The 19,415-nt window shown below is 40.6% G+C and overlaps 1 protein-coding gene across 2 annotated transcripts in view; it reads left to right on the top strand.

Moving 5' to 3' along the window:
• Positions 1–19,415, top strand: part of LOC126174995 (uncharacterized) — an 897,629-nt gene that overhangs the window by 175,282 nt on the left and 702,932 nt on the right. The window contains exon 3 of one of the 2 annotated variants that reach the window (XM_049921478.1): positions 18,778–18,839. The exons of the other annotated variant lie outside the window; for it this stretch is intronic. The gene's annotated coding sequence lies outside the window, so the exon portion shown is untranslated. The remainder of the gene's footprint in view (positions 1–18,777; positions 18,840–19,415) is intronic. 2 annotated transcript variants of the gene reach the window in all.

Raw genomic sequence — 19,415 nt, 5'->3', positions numbered from 1 at the left:
CCCACGTCAGCACTCTCGAAGACAGCACATCACGCACTCAGGTGAGGACAGTCTACTGTCGTCCAAGATTTGGAATGTCGTGAAGACTAGGCCCTGGTCATCCACCATGAAGCGACCAAGACTGCAGTAGATGTTCACGAGTCGGCCTGGGTGTAGCGTGAACGCGCCACACCTGCCTGGTCTGAGTGGAGATGAGAGCTTACAGATCATCTGCGATTTCACCATTTTCTCCTCATCCGGGATGTCGCAGTAGGCAGCAACGGCAGACCACAGCTGTAGTATGCATCAGGAATGCTTCATCTTGGTGTCGACGTAGAAGGCAGATCGCCATAGATCACCTTGTTGTGGTTCTACTGGAACTCAACAGAGCCTCATTCGCTCTGGTGCTAGCGGCACAGACAGAGTGGCAGCATGGCCGAGTGTGTATTTGAACTGCAAAAAAAGGCATTTGCTCTCGGTTATCAGACCCGTCATGTTCCTTCCCTCGCTTCGGTTATTCAGTAATTATTCTGGGTCACCGAACTCTGATCTTTCTGCCTACGTTTGACGTTCGCTCTAGCGGTGAAGTTACGAAGTGTTACTTCACACCACCTTGTTACGTAACACTGCGACGTTTACGTTTCTGCTTTCCTTGCTCGGAGGTTGTATGGCAATAATCGCTTCGTGCTCTTACGTCCTTTTCATCTGCGGTGCGTCTTGTTGACAATCCGATTGGCTCACCGGCCCAAAGCTAGCCTTCCATGTACTGACCTCGCCTGGTAGAACTTCACAAAATTTAAACATCTACAAATAAATTACTCTGCTGTGGAACAGCACAATGTAGTGATCGGGAGCTACTCGCCACTACTTCTGCTCTTCTTGCTGGCAAACGTTTGGTGATGATAATTTCATCCGTTATGGGGATTCGAAGCAGCTACCCCCGAGGGGAGCGATATAGCACTGGCATGCAGTAGCTCTCGGTAATACAGCGGGCAGAAAGACAAGAAAGCTCTTTCGAGGCTCGCTTCTTGGACGACTGATTAGCTATTTAGCGATGATTATCATGTATTAGTGTCTCAACACAACTGCTAATAACTCATACTCACGCCTCACTGCTCTGTAAACAAGTGCAAGGCAAGTGCAGTTGCACAGTTCCAGTTCGGCACTACAGGCGATATACTCGTAATTTTCTTCATTAACAAGGCACTGGGCCACAGTTCGCTTTACTGTGGAGTCTTCCCATCTGAAAATTGTTCAAGATGTGTTCCGCTGTTATCTTCAGTCCGAAGACTGGTGGATGCAACACTCAACGTCCAATGAATCTTATACAAGCGTGTATTGCTACAACCCACAGCCTTTTGAATCTATTTATTGTATTCCAACCTTGGTCTCCCTCTACAATTTTTACTCCCCCCCCCCCGGCCTCTCCTCTCCGCCCCCTCCCCCCCATTCCACACTCGCTCCCCCCCTCCCCCCCACACACACATATTTCCCTCCGTAGTGAAATAGGCGATTCCTTCTTCACGTCTCAGAATGTGTCCTACAACCGATCCCTTCTTTTATTGAAGTGGTGTCATAAATTTCTCTTTCATCCCGTTCGATAGAGTACCTTCTTACTAGTTATCTAGTCTTCAGCACCACATCTCAAAGGCTTCTACTTTTTTCTCGACTGAACTGCTTATCATCTAGGTTTCACACTTAGGTTCAAGGCTACTGTCCAGACAAATACACTATGTGATCAAAAGTATCCGAAACCCCAAAAAACATATGTTTTTCATATTAGGTGCATTGTGCTGATACCTACTGCCAGGTACTCCATATCAGCGATCTCAGTAGTCATTAGACATCGTGAGAGAGCAGAATGGGGCGCTCCGCGCAACTCACGGACTTCGAACGCGGTCAGGTGATTGAGAGTCACTTGTGTCATACGTCTGTACGAGATTTCCACACTCCTAAACATCCCTAGGTCCACTGTTTCCGATGTGATAGTGAAGTGTAAACGTGAGGGAACACGTACAGCACAAAAGCGTACAGGCCGACCTCGTCTGCTGACGGGGAGAGACCGCCGACATTTGAAGAGGGTCGTAATGTCTAATAGGCAGACATCTATCCAGACCATCACACAGGAATTCCAAACTGCATCAGGATCTACTGGAAGTACTATGACAGTTGGGCGGGAGGTGAGAAAACTTGGATTTCATGGTCGAGCGGCTGCTCATAAGCCACATATCACGCCCGTAAATGCCAAACGACGCCTCGCTTGGTGTAAGGAGTGAAGACATTGGACGATTGAACAGTAGAAAAACGTTGTGTGGAGTGACGAATCACGGTACACAATGTGGCGATCCAATGGTAGGGTGTGGGTATGGCGAATGCCCGGTGAACGTCATCTGCCAGCGTGTGTAGTGCCATGAGTCAAATTCGGAGGCGGTGATGTTAATTTGTGGTCATGTTTTTAATGGAGGGGGCTTGCACCCCTTTTGTTTTACATGGCGCTATCACAGCACAGGCCTACACTGATGTTTTAAGCACCTTTTTGCTTCCCAATGTTGAAGAGCAATTCGGGGATGCCGATTGCGTCTTTCAACACGATCGAGCACCTGTTCATAATGAACGACCTGTGGCGGATTGTTTACACGACAATAACATCCCTGTAATGGACTGGCCTGCACAGAGTCCTAACCTGAATCCTATAGAACACCTTTGCGATGTTTTGCAACGCCGACCTCGTGCCACGCCTCACCGACCGACATCGATACCTCTCTTCAGTGCAGCACTTCGTGAAGATTCCCCAAGTAACTTTCCTGCACTGTATTGAACGTATGTCTGGGAGAGTGAAAGCTGTCAACACAACACCATATTGAATTCCATCATTACCGATAGAGGGCGCCACAAACTTGTAAGTCATTTTCAGCCAGGTGTCCGGAAACTTTTGATCACATAATGTACGTTCAGAGAAAACTTTCTAACATTTAAATTATTTAAATTTATATTCGATGACAATAGTTTTTTTTTTTTTTTTTTTTTTTTGACAGTCGCCTTTCTTGCTATTGTGAATGTGGATTGTATATCGTCTTTACTTCCGTAGTTGTCTGTTATTTTGCTGCCTAAAAGCAAAGCTCAACTACTGTTTTTCAGTTCATATATTTATCTAATTCCCTAGGTATTGCCTGATTTAATTACACTAATTTACTTTGATTTATGTTCACTTTATAAGCTTTTTCTCAAGGCACAATCTATTCAGTTCTTCTAAGTCCTTTAAGGTCTCTGAGAGAATTACGATGTTAATTTCGTCTCGCTGAAGTGTGATAACATTCCCACGTTTCTCCTTGGTTTTCTTCACAGCTTTCTCAGCATGCAACAAGGCTACAGTCCTTTCCCACTCGTTTCTCAATTACTGCTTCTGTTTCATGTCATTTGACTCTTACAACTACAGTCTACTTTCCGTACAAATCATAATTAACCCTTCGCTCAATACATTTTATACCTAATAGATTTAGAACTTGAAAGAATATCTTTTAATCTACAGTGTCATTTCTCTAAAACTTCTGATGTCGACGTATGTCTGCTCTTCATTAACCTGTCTTCTAAGAAAAGCCATTGTATCAGTATTGTTTTGCGTTTTACATCGTTTCTCCGGAGCTTTTCTGACGTCTGCTTGTGTCATTTATCCCATTCCTCCGCAAATAACTCATGTCCGTATTTTGCAATCATTTCTTAATAAACTGCTGCCTTCTGTGGAATTGGAATTATTACATTCTTCTTTAAGTTTGATGGATTTCTTCCTGTATTATATACGAGGCGAGCTTTTTAAGTAAATAACATTTCGAAATAAAAATAAAATAAGTAGACTTTTCTTAGAAGTTTTGTTTTTGCATGAAAGCCTGTACTTTAATCTCATTCCCTATAGAATTTCCACCAATATTAAGGCAACTAGCTTTCAACACCGTCCTCGTAAAAATCTGCCGCCTGCCCATAACTTTCGATAATTTAAACGTTCTGCAACAATTGAATGAAACATGTTTCTTGACACTTACGAGGGATCGGCTGGTACGGAAATGGGCAAGAACTCTCAGAGATGGCCATACCAATATGCATGATGAGGAACGAAGTGGGCGACCTGCATCGTTACTGACGATCTGGTGCAGTAAGTTGATAAAAAATTGAGAGAGGTCAGATGCTTTACAATTTCGCCGTTATGTGATGAGTTTCCTTTGTTATCAAGATGTGTGCTTTATGGAAACGTTACCGTAAGTTTAAAGTATCGACAGTTATGCTCATGTGGCAGATTTCTACGAGGATGGTATTCAAAGCTGGCCGTACGATACGGTAAGTGCTTTTATATTGGTGGAAAGTATGTAGAAAAGTAAAGTACAGGCATTTATGTAAAAATAAAGTTGCTAAGAAGAGTCTACTAGTTGTATTTTTATTTCAGAATTCCTCTTACTTAAAAAACATGTCTTGTATCTTGCATATCAAGTGGAATAGTTTCGTCATGGTATATGATCCCAAGGATTCCAATAATTCTGAATGGATGTTATCTACTTTTCTCAACTTTCAGTGATTTGTGATATTGTTGTCAGAATATGATATCTTCCATGTCATCTTCATCTACTTCCTATTCGCTTTCTATATTATATTGTGTACTAGTTCATTTCCCTTATATAGACCATCTGTACATTCTCTTCACCTTTCATCTTCGCCTTCTTTGCTTAGAATTGTCTTGCTATCTGAGCTCTTCTCTTTTCTCCAAAGGTGTCTTCAATTAAATGTATGCTGAGCAATATCGAAGATTGATTTTATTACACAGGATGAACCAGAACTCCACTGAAAAGCTTTCAAAGGTGGTAGTATGGACCAAAAGAAGATAAAAATGTCCGCTAAACATGAGTTCTAAAATGCATGCCATACGAGCTATGAGCACTTCAGTAGTGTGAAACACGTCTCTTCTACTGAACAAGCTCTTAAGGTATGCAAAGCCCATATTTACTGTACATTTGTATCTTGTTTGGTCCATGCTACCTCCTTCCAAAATATGGAAACCAGAGATCTTGCAGTGAAGAGATGTGTTTCACAACATCGAGGCCGAACAAGTGCTCATTGCCAATGTTTACTAGACTTTTCTTCTTGTTTTGATCCATACTACTACCTTCGAAAGTTTTTTTGGTAGAGGTCTGCTTCACCTTGTATATTTATTCAGGTTTAAATCACTAATGTAATCAGTACGGGACATGGGTGATAGCATATCGGAGAGTAACAAGAATTCGATTTAAAAATGTCAACAGAGTCTAGGATGGATCTTGAATGTCGCAGGAACAATGTTCCCCACACATACAAACCACTACACAAGAAGACCACAAGTGTTTGTTTAACAGACGTTCTGTCGTCTCAGACGGTACATGCGTGGCTATCGACGGTCTGCTGTGAGTCAGCAGACCGGCGATTTGGGTGGGGGGCGTCAGGGAAGTATTTTTTCTAGGAGTATTTGGAGACAAGTCCACCGCACAGGCTTCACCAGCCAGCGGCCGACTCGTACCCCATTGACTGACCACGACTTGTGGCCAACGTTGCTTATCTTGGAAAAGAACAAGCAAACCCTGGCAGGCCATAAAAATGCCTTTACTTTATTCTGTAGGATGTTTCTGGCAAAAATCGATCTTAAACCAGCTGTGTTCACTCCACACCAGTTTTACGAGAGATCCTTCGACTAATCATTATACTGAACTGCACAACTTTACTGTATGTAATGGAGCTTTACGCCCAAGGAGAAGAAGTGGTACCAACATATGATCTACCGGCGTAAAGTCGAAAAGCTATCCGAGCATTATCAGGCTATTTTAAAAAATTCGAGAGACTATACTGCTCCTAATTAATTTATCTTTTATGTTTATCTGCTGTGTTTAATACACTAAAGAAAAAGCGCTCTTCAGTATGCACGGTATTGATACAAATGCGTAAAGGATAGGCTAAACAAGGTTGGCGGTGGCGTGTTTGTTGCTGTTAGAAGTAGTTTGACTTGTTGCGAAATTGAAGTAGATACTTCCTGTGAGTTAGTATGGGCAGAGGTCATTGTTGGAAACCGGAATAAAATAATAATTGGATCCTTTTACCGACTTCCCGACTCAGATGATTCAATTGCTGAAATGTTCAAAGAAAACTTGAATTTGATTCCAAGCACGTCCGCAACTCATATAGTTATAGTTGGTGGCAACTTTAATTTACCCTCGATACGTTGGCGAAAATACATGTATAATCCGGAGGTACACATGAAACATAATCTGAAATCGTGCTAAAAGAAATTATTCCAAGCAGTTAGTTCATGAGCCTACGCGACTAGTGAAGGGTTGTGAAACCACACTTGCCCTCTTAACAACAAATAATCCTGAGCTAACAACGAGCATCAAAACGGATACAGTAATTAACGAAAACAAGGTTGTCGTAGTGAGAATGAATATTGTGACCCCCAAATCCAACAAAAATAAACGAAAAATGTATCTATTCAAAAAAGCAGCTAAAAGTTGATGCCTTCCAAAGAGACAATCTCTACTCTTTCCAAATAAACAATGTGAATGTAGACCAGATATGGCTTGAATTCAAAGAAATAGTGTCGACAGCAATTAATATATTTATAACGAATAAATTAACAAGCGAAGGAGCTGATCCGCCTTGGAACAGAAAACGCGTCAGAACACAGTTGCAAAAACAACGGAAAAAGCATGCCAAATTCAAACGAATGCAAAATCTCCAAAATAAGCGAATCTTAACAGAAGCTCGAAATTTATCGCGGACTTCAATGCGAGATGCTTGTAGCAGTTTCCACAACTAAACTTTGTCTCGAAACCTGGCAGAAAATCCAAAGAGATTCTGGTCGTATGTGAAGTACCGGGTGATCAAAAAGTCAGTATAAATTTGAAAACTGAATTAATCAGGGAATAATGTAGATAGAGAGGTACAAATTGACACACATGCTTGGAATGACATGGGGTTTTATACGAAAGTTCAAAAATACAAAAGTTCAAAAAATGCCCGACAGATGGCGCTTCATCTGATCAGAATAGCAATAATTATCATAACAAAGTAAGACAAAGCAAAGATGATGTTCTTTGTAGAAAATGCTCAATATGTCCACCACCATTCCTCAACAATAGCTGTAGTCGAGGAATAATGTTGTGAACAGCACTGTAAAGCATGTTCGGAGTTATGGTGAGGCATTGGCGTCGGATGTTGTCTTTCAGCATCCCTAGAGATGTCGGTCGATCACGATACACTTGCGACTTCAGGTAACCCCAAAGCCAATAATCGCACGGACTGCGGTCTGGGGGCCTGGGAGGCCAAGCATGACGAAAGTGGCGGCTGAGCACACAATCATCGCCAAACGACCCGCGCAAGAGATCTATCGCGCGTCTAGCAATATGGGGTGGTTCTAATAAAACCCAATGTCATTCCAAGCATGTGTGTCAATTTTTACCTCTCTACCTACATTATTCCGTGGTTTATTAAGTTTTCAAATTTATACTGACTTTTTGATCACTCAGTATGTTTGCGGCAAGAAACAATCAATGCCTTCTCTGCGCGACAGCAATGGAGATACTATCGAAGACAGTGCTGTCAAATCAGAGTTACTAAACACAGCCTTCCGAAATGCCTTCACAAAAGAAGACGAAGTAAATATTCCAGAATGCGAATCGAGAACAGCTGCCAACATGAGTAACGTAGAAGTAAATATCCTCGGAGTAGTGAAGCAACTTAAATCACTTAATAAAAACAAGTCTTCTGGTCCAGACTGTATACCAGTTAGGTTCCTTTCGGAGTATGCTGATGCATTAGATCCATACTTAACAATCATATACAACCGTTCGCTCGACGAATGATACGTACCCAAAGACTGGAAAGTTGCGTAGGTCACACCAATATTCAAGAAAGGTAATAGGAGTAATCCACTAAATTACAGGCCCGTATCGTTAACGCCGATATGCAGTAGGGTTTTGGAACATATATTGTATTCGAACATTATGAATTACCTCAAAAAATCGGTCTATTGACACACAGTCAACACGGGTGTAGAAAACATCGTTCCTGTGAAACACAACTAGCTCTTTATTCACATGAAGTGCTGAGTGCTATTGACAAGGGATTTCAGATCGATTCCGTATTTCTGGATTTCCGGAAAGCTTTAGACACTGTACCACACAAACGGCTCGTAGTGAAATTGCGTGCTTATGGAATATCGTCTCAGTAATGTGACTGGATTTGTGATTTACTGTCAGAGCGGTCACAGTTCGTAGTAATTGACGGAAAGTCATCGGGTGAAACAGAAGTGATTTCTGGCGTTCCCCAAGGCAGTGTTATAGGCCCTTTGCTGTTCCTTATCTATATAAACGATTTTGGAGACAATCTCATCTTCGATTGTTTGCAGATGACGCTGTCCTTTATCGACTAATAAAGTCATCAGAAGATCAAAACAACTTGCAAAACGATTTAGAAAAGATATCTGAATGGTGCGAAAATTGGCAGCTGACCCTAAATAATGAAAAGTGTGAGGTCATCCACATGAGCGCTAGAAGGAATTCGTTTACCTTCGGTTACACGATAAATCAGTCTAATCTAAAAGCCGTAAATTCAACTAAATACCTAGGTATCACAATTACGAACAACTTAAATTGGAAGGAACACATAGAAAATGTCGTGGGGAATGCAAACCAAAGACTGCGTTTTATTGGCAGGACACTTAGAAAATGTAACAGACCTACTAAGGTCTGCCTACACTACGCTTGTCCGTCCTCTTTTAGAATACTGCTACGCGGTGTGGGATACTTTTCAGATACAACTGACTGAGTACATCGAAAAAGTTCAAAGCAAGGCAGCACGTTTTGTATTATCGCGAAATATGGGAGAGAGTGTCACAGAAATGATACAGGATTTAGGCTGGACATCATTTCGTTGCGACGGAATCTTCTCACGAAGTTCCAATCACTAACTTTCTCCTCCTAATGCGACAATATTTTATTGACATCGACCTACATAGGGAGGAACTATCACAGCGATAAAATAAGGGAAATTAGAGCACGTAGTGTCCGCAGCTCGTGGTCTCGCGGTAGCGTTCTCGCTTCCCGAGCACGGGGTCCCGGGGATTTTTCCTGCCTCGAGATGACTGGGTGTTGTTGTGTCGTCTTCATCATCATCATTCATCCCCATTACGGTCGGAGGAAGGCAATGACAAACCACCTCCACTAGGACCTTGCCTAGTAAGGCGGCGCGGTACTCCCGCGTTGCTCCTACGCTCTGTAAAGGAGTATGGGACTGATCATCATCATCACGGAAAGAAGTAGGTGTTCATTCTTTCCGCGCGCTATACGACATTGGAATAATAGAGAATTATGAAGGTGGTTCGATGAACCCTCTGCCAAGCACTTAAATATGATTTGCAGAGTATCTATGTAGATGTATACTACTTATCATGATAACATTACGACAAAGGTATTTTTAATAAATAAATATCTTAAATTGTCACCAATTATCAGAATAACACGCAGTTTTGGCTTCGAAACTGTCTGTGTCTCTGTCCAGCCCACAGTCATACTGAAGTAATGTTACAGGAAGAACTACCGCGAAAGTATGCAAATCCAGCAGTAGGGATTACGTATACGTATAACAAAATTCAGCTAACAGATCATTCATTGCCACAATTAAGTCAGTACAATTGGCAGAGGCAGAATAAGCAGGCATTAAGAAGTGTGGAATTCTGCAAGTTTTTCACCTTTAGATCCACAGGGTACAGAATCAAGGTAGCAACTAAACGGCAACGTAAATGGCAAAGTAAGCTGCATTTTCTGTTGCAAACAGCTTCCTGGATTCAAACACATAGATCTGATAGCTTTGTGCCGTCCCTTAAATGAAAATGATTCAGAATATTTAATCTAAATGACAAGAAAATATCAAGTGAGTTTACCAAGGTAATTCTCAACCACTCCAGCAAGTGAATCTATGGTGACAAAGTTGCCAAAGGTATTCTACAATGTTGCCAATTGCCCATTAGACTAGCGACAGGCAGAATACGTTTTACTCACCTGATGTCTTTGTTGAGCTGGTGAACACTGTGGAAGCTTGCACCTCCAAGACGCCGGCTGCCATCGCCTCGACTGGAAGGTGAAATACCTAAAAATAAAGGCCAATGAGTTTATTCACATTTCTGTAACTATGATTTCGGTCTACAACGTAGTTACAAATATCTATAGTTGCACTATCTGCAACTCAAACAACGTAAATAAAGAACACTTGAAATTATTTGGATGGCTCTCCTGTTTGGGTGGCTCCTGTTTAATTGTTGTCGTAGCTATTTTTGTTTTTCTGCCATAAGTGAACTGCAAAGTAATTAATTCATCACAAGTGATTCGCTTTGTTAACATCACCAGACGCTACTAAGATTATGACAACATAACATTCATTTTAATATTATATACTTTGAATAGTTTTCTTTGTGAATGCTTTCATTAGCATTTACCTCTAACATATAATAACATACATGAAAAGAAAACAAAATACTGATTACAAAACGGTAACATCCATAAATAAATTTCATATTCTTTAAGTAACATACAGCTTCTTACCAAAAAAGCAAACTGACCGAAAGGTAGGACTTAAAAGTCGTGAAGAAAATTAAAAAGGTGAATGAGTGCACTGTAAGTTTGATTCTAGCTTCTGGTAACGTGAAAAGAGAAGCAGTTGAGAATGTGAAACAAGGATAAAAAAATGCCGACAGTAACGACTCGAATACGTCAATCATTTTATAAAAACGAAAGGGACGAAAAATAACATATAATCGTAACGATTAAAATATAGCTGCTGGCGGTACTCTGTAAATAAAAGCGAAGAAAAACTTAAGACCGAGAGGAAGCAAATCAACAAGAAGAGGTTGCCGTATGTGAGTTTGGAATGGAATTTCTATGTGGTACCTCGCAGTTGCGTAGTTTATTTCCTGGTTGTTTAACGCTAACGTTGCCTCTATCACGATATTTGTATGAGAATTATCTAAGTGTAATTTTAAAACTGACTGCTACGTTAAATATTACAGTAGTTAAAGTCGAATCTGACTTAGTGCACAACGCTTGTAATAATGTCATTTTATCTTCGGTATACGGGAAATGGTTAATAATTTTTCCCTGGTAGACCCTGTACACATCACCTTTTTCGTGATGGAACTGGTCATCGCTCTTGCGTAGGTAATAGCTGGAGATCATATAAGTAGGGTAAAAGCAGGAGGACAAGTAGATATGACACCCTGACACCTTACTCCTGACAACACCGTGGAATGACTTGAAAAAGTCGAACGCTGTTAAGACAAGGAATTTACTTTGGCAAGACTGATACCATCATCACAGCAGTCCCAAGGGACTCAGGATGCTGTGGCTAATTTCATTAGTATACTAGTTTCTCAAGACAGATATTCGGAGTCATGGAATTGGCTCAGCTACGTTTCTGATGCAGAACTACTCCAAGTACTCCGTTTCCATATGCGGCCGTGGATTTGCTGAAACTACATGTATTTCTTACAAGGCGAACTCCCATAGGTCGCTCTCTGATGCAGTCGAAATTTCGCTTTGTGAAGAACGGTGAAAATTCGATACCTACTGTGTCACTCGATAATTTCCCCGAGAAAATTACAAAGTTTTAATGCTACTTCATTAATTTGTGCGGATGGAGTCATTCCAAGCAAGTCGGTAGCATAGTGGCTCAGACAACAGTTTCAGATTTTAGAGATCTGTGTTCAAATCCAATCTTATGTCTTTTTTTTCTTTTGTTGTCGCAGAAGTATGTGATGCCAACAAATTTTATGGCATTGAGAAGTACAATGAAATCATTTACCAAAGAAATAAGCATTCCAGATCTTTTAAAAAGTACATTTTACACCAATAACCTTATATGACCTTATACAATTAACAGTAATTCAAAGTGAAAAGTATGAATCCTAGTATTTCAGTTTTCGCTTTGCTTTTTACTTTTATGCTTCAAGAGAACCAATGTATTCCCCAGGGCTATGTCTAGCACAAAAACATGCAACGCACAAAAATTCAAAGCACCACCAGCTACGTCTGAAGGCGCGCATCCGACAGTCATATTTCTAGTGTGAATGTCATTAGAGAAGGGAAACTCGTTAACGTAGCTAAATACCTCGTGATCTGACGATAGTTTTGCGGAAAAACAAGTATGTCAAAGCAGTTTGTCGACAGTTTGAACCTGTAATTGATTGTGGATCCAGCTATCTATTTTATTAATTGCATTGCTTCTATTTGTGATTTACGTTTACTGTGTGATGAGAATAGGGCACTTCTGTAGAGGGCCAACGTGATTCTTCACCTGTCACTAAAAGTATACATCATAGGTTTGATAGGAAGGCATATATGAGGGTCGTTCAATAAGTCATGCCCCACATTTTTTTAAAAGCCATTAATTTACATAAACAAACTTCCTTGTAGGTGCTTCACATTTCATGTTTGTCCCGTGCGCCGGTGAAGTTTTGAACCGTTCTGGCAGAGCCGAAATACAGCCTCAAAATGGCTTCTACATACGACTCACGTTACAGGCAGCGTGCTGTTATTGAATTCTTGTGTGCAGAAAAAGAAACCGAGGTGAACATCGATAAACGTTAGTGTGCAGTGTATGGCGATGCTGCAGTTGATAAGAGTACAATTGGGCGATGGGGCTGCTACTTAGATGATGGCGGTAAAGAAGTGATGAACTCTGCGTTTTTGCCTCGCAGGTTAAGGTAAGACTGGTGAGCGTTATCTACACTTTTTCGTTAGTAACAAGACGAAGCGAGTTGCTCCGGGTCAGATTACAAATTTTCAAACTGTGGTATAATTGTGTCAGTTAGTGAGATCACATGCTCCATTGTACCGAGACCCCGATGACGATACTGTGAGGTGGCGGACACCCCCCACCGAGATCTTGAGTTATCAGAGTAAAGCCGGGTTTCCACAGGCATGAATTTCTTAAAAATGTGCATCCCCCAATTACCACTCGAATAAGTCGTCCTACATGTGGAAACACTCTACTTGCGCACTGCCTTGTCAGCTTAAGCTTAAGTTATACGAAAGTTGAAAGGCGGCGTTCTACTTTATTGCACGATGTTGCTTCTATCTCTATAGCCTATGAGCCTCAGCAACTGCCGATAGGTGGATCTCCTCTCATTACGCTGATTCGTTCGACAGCGCAAATGCAGAACCGTTTGTTTATGTACGTGGAAAGTTAGCGCCATGCCAGAATAATGGGCTTTGTCTTCAACTAAATAAATAAGGTGGGAAAATATTCTTACGCAAGCATTAGGAACATGTTTCTAGCATTCAGAAACTCCTCATAATCACATTTAATAGAGTAACGCAACATCGTTTGGAGTGACGAAATTGATTAAAAGGTACTGTAAATAAGATTGTGAGCTTGCTGAGGATGATATTACTACTGTGAAGGTATTTTTTATTTCTGTATAATGGGGATAATTTTTTGCTTTAGTCATTGAGAGTAAATTTTATGGAGAAATATAAGTTTATTTGTGACTTTCGAGGTTTAAAATTACTTTTGATTCTCATTAAAATCCTACACAAATACAACAGTGTTCGTATTGACGCTATCATTTAGTAGTGACTGTTCTGCACAGTAGTACAAGGTTTGGTTACCAAATTACATAGCGCAATGGGACGTATATTTGCAGCACCCTTGACCTTTCAGAACATTGTCTAACCTGAAAATAAAAACAAAGCTGAAGTGATAAGACAAAAAGCTTACTTTCCGTCTACCTTCCGTGTATCTTCTATGACATGCATTTGGCGTTCGTTGGTTGTGTAGGGGCGATTTCAGAATGGGAGTACTTATGCAGAAATGATTTAGGTTTGATCTCGAAATGTTGACTTTATGTCATCAACCTAATTTCATTTCAATTCGTTGGCTCATGAGTGTTCAAATTTTTGAAGTTATTCCATGGCGGTGTCAAGAATAAAGTGTCACGGCGCCATTTCCATCTGATTTCGCCCTGTTTACATGACCCCCAAGTTACTACTTACGCAACACTCGATGAGCAATTCCATCGGGAGACAAGTTTATCTGCGCAGGACATATATTGAAAGCATTATTAAACTTTTCCAATATTTGAAAGATGAATTGAAACAATTATCAGCATTGTCCACTGAGTCAGATTCGGTCGCAAGTGGCGGCCGGGGTGGCCGAGCGGTTCTAAGCGCTACAGTCTGGAACCGCGCAAACGCTACGGTCGTAGGTTCCAATCCTGCCTCGGGCATTGATGTGTGTAATGTCCTTAGGTTAGTTGCGCTTAAGTAGTTCTAAGTTCTAGGGGACTGATGACCTCAGAAGTTAAGTCCCATAGTGCTCAGAGCCATTTGAACCATTTTTTTTTTCGGCCGCAAATACCCCAATATTTAACATAACAGTCTGTTTTAAAAGTACACTTCGATAATTCTCATATGAACTTTGTGATAGCGTAGAGGCGTCGTTAATGTCAAACAACCGGGAAATAAACTACGAGTAACTTGCGCCAACTGCGAGGTACTGCATAGAAGTTCCGTCCCACGCTCACCAATGATAACCTTTTCTTGTTACTTTGGTTCCTCTGTCTTAAGCTGTCTGAAAACTGAAAAGGTCATTCATCAGGCACTTTTCGGTTTTATTGACAAAGTAACGTCAGCAGTTATGTTGAAATCGTTACGAGTAGATTACACTTTTGGTTCCTTTGATTTTTATAGCTTAAGAATGGTATATTCTAGAATCTAGACATTACTGTTGGCAATTTTTGTTCCTTGCTTCACATTCCCATGAAGACCGTTTCTGTTTCATGTTATCTGAAGTTGAAATTGTATTTACACTGCAAACATACACTTGCTTAATTTTTTCGCAGATTCTGAGTCCTACTTTTCGGTCATTGCGAAAGTTTCCCGGGCACGCTTTGCTTCTCTGATCTGAAGCTATAAGCAATTTGCAGCTTATGAACGGTTTTGTGTGTGTTCCCGTTTTGTTAACAGTGTTACACTTTCCTTTCATTTCTGTTACACTGTGTTACAGGTGGTTGCTAATGAAAGCGTTTACAAAGAAAACTGTTTTGAAGTATATAATATTGAAATTAATGTTATTTACTCGTAATGTTAATAGCGTCTGGTGATGCTAAAATCGTAAATCACTTTCGGTGAATGACTTTTTTAGTGTGCAGTTCGCTTGAGGCAGAAAAAAAAAACACAATGACGTGATAGAAGTCGTAGGATACCTCGTAATATAGAGTCGGACCACGTTTTGCCCGGTGCAGCGCAGAAACTCTACGTGGCATGGACTCAACAAATCGTTGGAAGTCGCCTGCAGAAATATTGAGCCATGCTGCCTCTATAGCCGTCCACAAATGCGAAAGTGTTGCCGGTGCAGGATTTTGTGCAACAACTGTCCTGTCCATTACGTCCCATGAATGTACTATGCGATTCATTTCGGACGATCTGGATGGCTAAAACCATTCGCTCAAATTGCCCAGACTGTTCTTCAAACCATTCGCGAATAATTGTGACCCGGTAACATTGTGCATTGTCATCCATAAATATTCCATCGATGTTTGGGAACATGACGTCCATGAATGGATGCAAATGGTCTCCAGGTAGCTGAACATCCAAATGACCCAGTCCGTTTCTTTAAACACATCCCACACCATTATGAAGCCGCGACCAATTTGCACAGTGTCTTGTTGGCAACTTGTGTCCATGGCTTCGTGGACCATCAGTCCTTACCAACTGAAGTCGGGACCCATCTGACTAGTCCACAGTTTTCGAGTTGTCTAGAGTCCAACCGATGAGGTCACGAGCCCAGAAGAGACGCTGCATCCGATGTCGTGCTAATAGCAAAGGCGCTCGCGTTGGTTGTCTGCTGCCATAGCCCATTAACACCAAATTTCGCCGCACTGTCCAAACAGATACGTTCGTCGTACGCCCTACACATTGATTTATGCGGTTATTTTAGGCAGTGTTGCTTGTCTATTAGTCCTGCCAACTCTGCGGAAACACTGCTGCTGTTGATCTTAAGTGATGCCGTTGGCCACTGCGTTGTCAGTGGTGATAGACAATGCATGAAATTTAGTATTCTCGGCAGACTCTTGATGCTTTCCATCGCAGAATACTGAATTCCCTAGCTATTTTCGGAACAGAATTTCCCATGCGTCTAGCTCCAACTTCCATTCCGCATTCTAACTCTGTTAATTGCCGTCGTGCGGCCATAATCACTTCGAACACCTTTTCATACGAATCACATGAGTACAAATGACAGCTTCGCCAATGCACTACCCTTTTATACCTTGTGTACGCGGTACCACCATCATCTGTATACGTGCGTATCTCTATCGCATGACATTACTTTGTCAAAAAAATGGTTCAAATGGCTAGAAGCACTATGGGACTTAACATCTGAGGTCATCAGTCCCCTAGACTTAGAACTACTTTACCTCACTATCCTAAGGACATCACACACATCCATGCCCGTGGCAGGATTCGAACCTGCGACCGGACGGAAGCGCCTAGAACCGCACGGTCACCGAGGCCGGCTCTTAACTGCTCACAGCAGTACAAACACGTGTAGTTACTCGGAAGTGAAAGTACACTCCTTTTTATTAGTCCACTTTTGAAGATGTATTTTACCTTTAAGTATCCATTTTACTACATCACACGATACTTCTCGACGCTTTCCTGTTTATTGCAACGAACGCCAATTCCAACTATCTACTTTTTGATCTACCTCTGCTTCTCTTATCCTCCACAATTAACGTCGCACTTCCATTAGGTATGTCCCCTTCAGCCATAAGCTTAAGTCTATTGTTTCGTAGCACTTTATCTATTACTTTAAAACTTCGATTCAAAAATACCCACCTACCAGTCACCGCACTGGTAAGTACCAACCGTTGTTATTGTCAGTTTAATGTCTGTAACATTTAGTGAAGGAATAATGTTACCGGTACGAGTAGCAACTTGCTTCGCAGGTTATTTCCGAATTATTATTTTCTACTATTTACTTTTGGCTAAGGAGTATAACTGAAGAAGGGGGAAAGAATGCTGTAAATGGACACAAAGCCATGGGGGAATGTAGTGCTTGGTAAGCGAACACAGTGAACGCTTGAAGACAAAATACCTTTCTGCAAGTCGAATAATAGAATGGATTGTACTCTACTGTCTGTTTTAACGTTGGATAATTATACTTGTTTTGCAAAAGACCTCCTGTTATTGCTGCTCACAATGGCTAAAAAGTGGTTGGTAAAAAATATGGTGAGTGGTTTTTACGTTGCGAAGAGTCAAATGAAACTATATGGCTCCCAAGACCTTTTGAAGTCTCAGACATGTTTGATTCGATCCTGGCCTTAGCACAAATTTTCATTCGTCGCTTCAGTATGCATATATACATTTTGAAGAATATACTGATAGGTCCGTGGTTTTTTTGTGTCTTTCTGTGTGCATTTCCATGAAGTTAACAAATTACAGCATTGTTCCAGTTTCAGGGAATTATTTTTCTCCGCAGAAATAGTGTAACAAAATCTGCAAGTCTGTTTCGCATTGTTTTGTTCCCCCTTTGATTATCACCGTTTACTGTCGCCTTTCCTTTCTTCATACCTCGAATGGCAACACACACACCTCAGCTGATTTTATATTTCCGGCGTGACATATTTTTCAGTATTGACTTTAGAATGTCTTATTCATCTCGTCTACTAGAAGAACATGTAGAGAAATCTTTGAATGTCTGGATAAGCTATCTATCCACGTGGATGAATAAAGTGCAGTCCAGGCAGTTAATGTGGTATAAGTGCTTTGTTTATAGTTTCCGATGTCTTCACTGATGAAATGAGACATTCTTATTTTTAGCAATTTTTTCCCATTATACCTTTTCACACAGTCTCGAGAACATTTGTTAATAATTGCATCCTCTGCCGCCGGACCCCACATGTCACCCTATTTTTCTTTTTTGTTACCTATTCATGTTCACCAGTTATTTTGTCTGTACAACATAGTCGTCTGCGCCAGTGCTCACATGTGTACCGTCTTGTCATTTACATTCTTATACTTTCAATATTTGAGTGTAAGATAATGTAAGGTTTATTTATTCATAGCTTCTTTCTGGGTTTCAATATGATTTTGTGTTGCGTACACATATATAGTCGTAAAAACAATCCTTGTACAGCTGTAAACTCTAGCTGATGATGTGTGAACTATTTATTTTCTCCTCAGTTGTCTGAGAATGGCCAAAAAAGGCGAAAGCCGGTTCACAACCAATATAAAATAAATGTTAGTGTGAAAAATCAATATTATGTGTTTCAGTTTTGAATATGTTTATGTTTCTCGACGGAAAACTTCATAAATATTAAATAGTTTTGTAAAATTAAACATATGAGATCATATGCATTCGATAAATGAATAGGAATTCTTTCCTTAAATTCTTCTTAGCTGCCTGAGATTGTTTTGTTTTTTTCCTGGTACCTTTGTGAAGTAATTGCCTCATCTATATCTGTGTAATCTCCACTTTTCAAGATGCTGAACGTGTTGCTTAATTTAATATGCTCACATACTTACTGTTAAATAAATTCTCGTAATACACAATTATGATTTCGTGTTTGGTGATTCGATTTATATCGATTTTTATTGTGAATCCTACTAGTCTGTGATCACCAGAAACTCTAAAGTAATTTAAAATATTTTCGTCGTACAGTTTCTTTACTGTTTCATAAAATGCCGTCAGTTTTATTTTCATTTGCATTTGGTTCTTGCTAAAATCTTGTTGCAGGATTTGCTGTCATATATCATTTTCTGCGACTCTTCGCCGGTCTTCTGCCTCCTCAACAGAGTGTGAGTATTTGATACTAGAACCTGAATGGTTTCCGTGAGATGTAGTTCGTTTGGTTTTCAAATAAATCTTGCCGTTCTGTCTGAAGCTCATTCAGTGTCTGTAAAATTGTTTTTAATTATGTTGTTTACTGACCTACATTTGAATTTTCTCCCTGCACTGTTCCTCTGTAGTAAAACATACGTTCTGATTTTAATTCTTTGAGTATATGGTCTTCATTTTTTTCACCGTCCTTTACCTAATTACATTTTAAAGTGTTAAAATATTCAGCTAACCCACCTTTGTATCCCTACAGTTGTGGAATTTATTAAGCGTAAAAAAAAGCAAGAGTAAGTGGATTAAGGATGGGAAAGGCCCACCGTGCTTTAACAACGAATGTCGGAAAATGCTGAGGAAGCGAAGACTGTTGCACGCTAGGTTCAAAAGGGAACACGCAAATGACAGGGAAAAATTAGTAGAGATTCGTGCGTCTGTAAAAAGATCGACGCACGAGGCATACTTCTTGCCGAGAACCCGAGAAAGTTCTGGACTCCTACCCAGTCGCTCGTTGACCAGTCTAGTGTGGCAGTAGAAGATAA

The sequence above is a fragment of the Schistocerca cancellata genome, chromosome 3, assembly GCF_023864275.1.
Source record: "Schistocerca cancellata isolate TAMUIC-IGC-003103 chromosome 3, iqSchCanc2.1, whole genome shotgun sequence".
Classification (NCBI taxonomy): Eukaryota; Metazoa; Arthropoda; class Insecta; order Orthoptera; family Acrididae; genus Schistocerca; species Schistocerca cancellata.
This window is presented reverse-complemented; position numbering and strand designations above follow the sequence as displayed.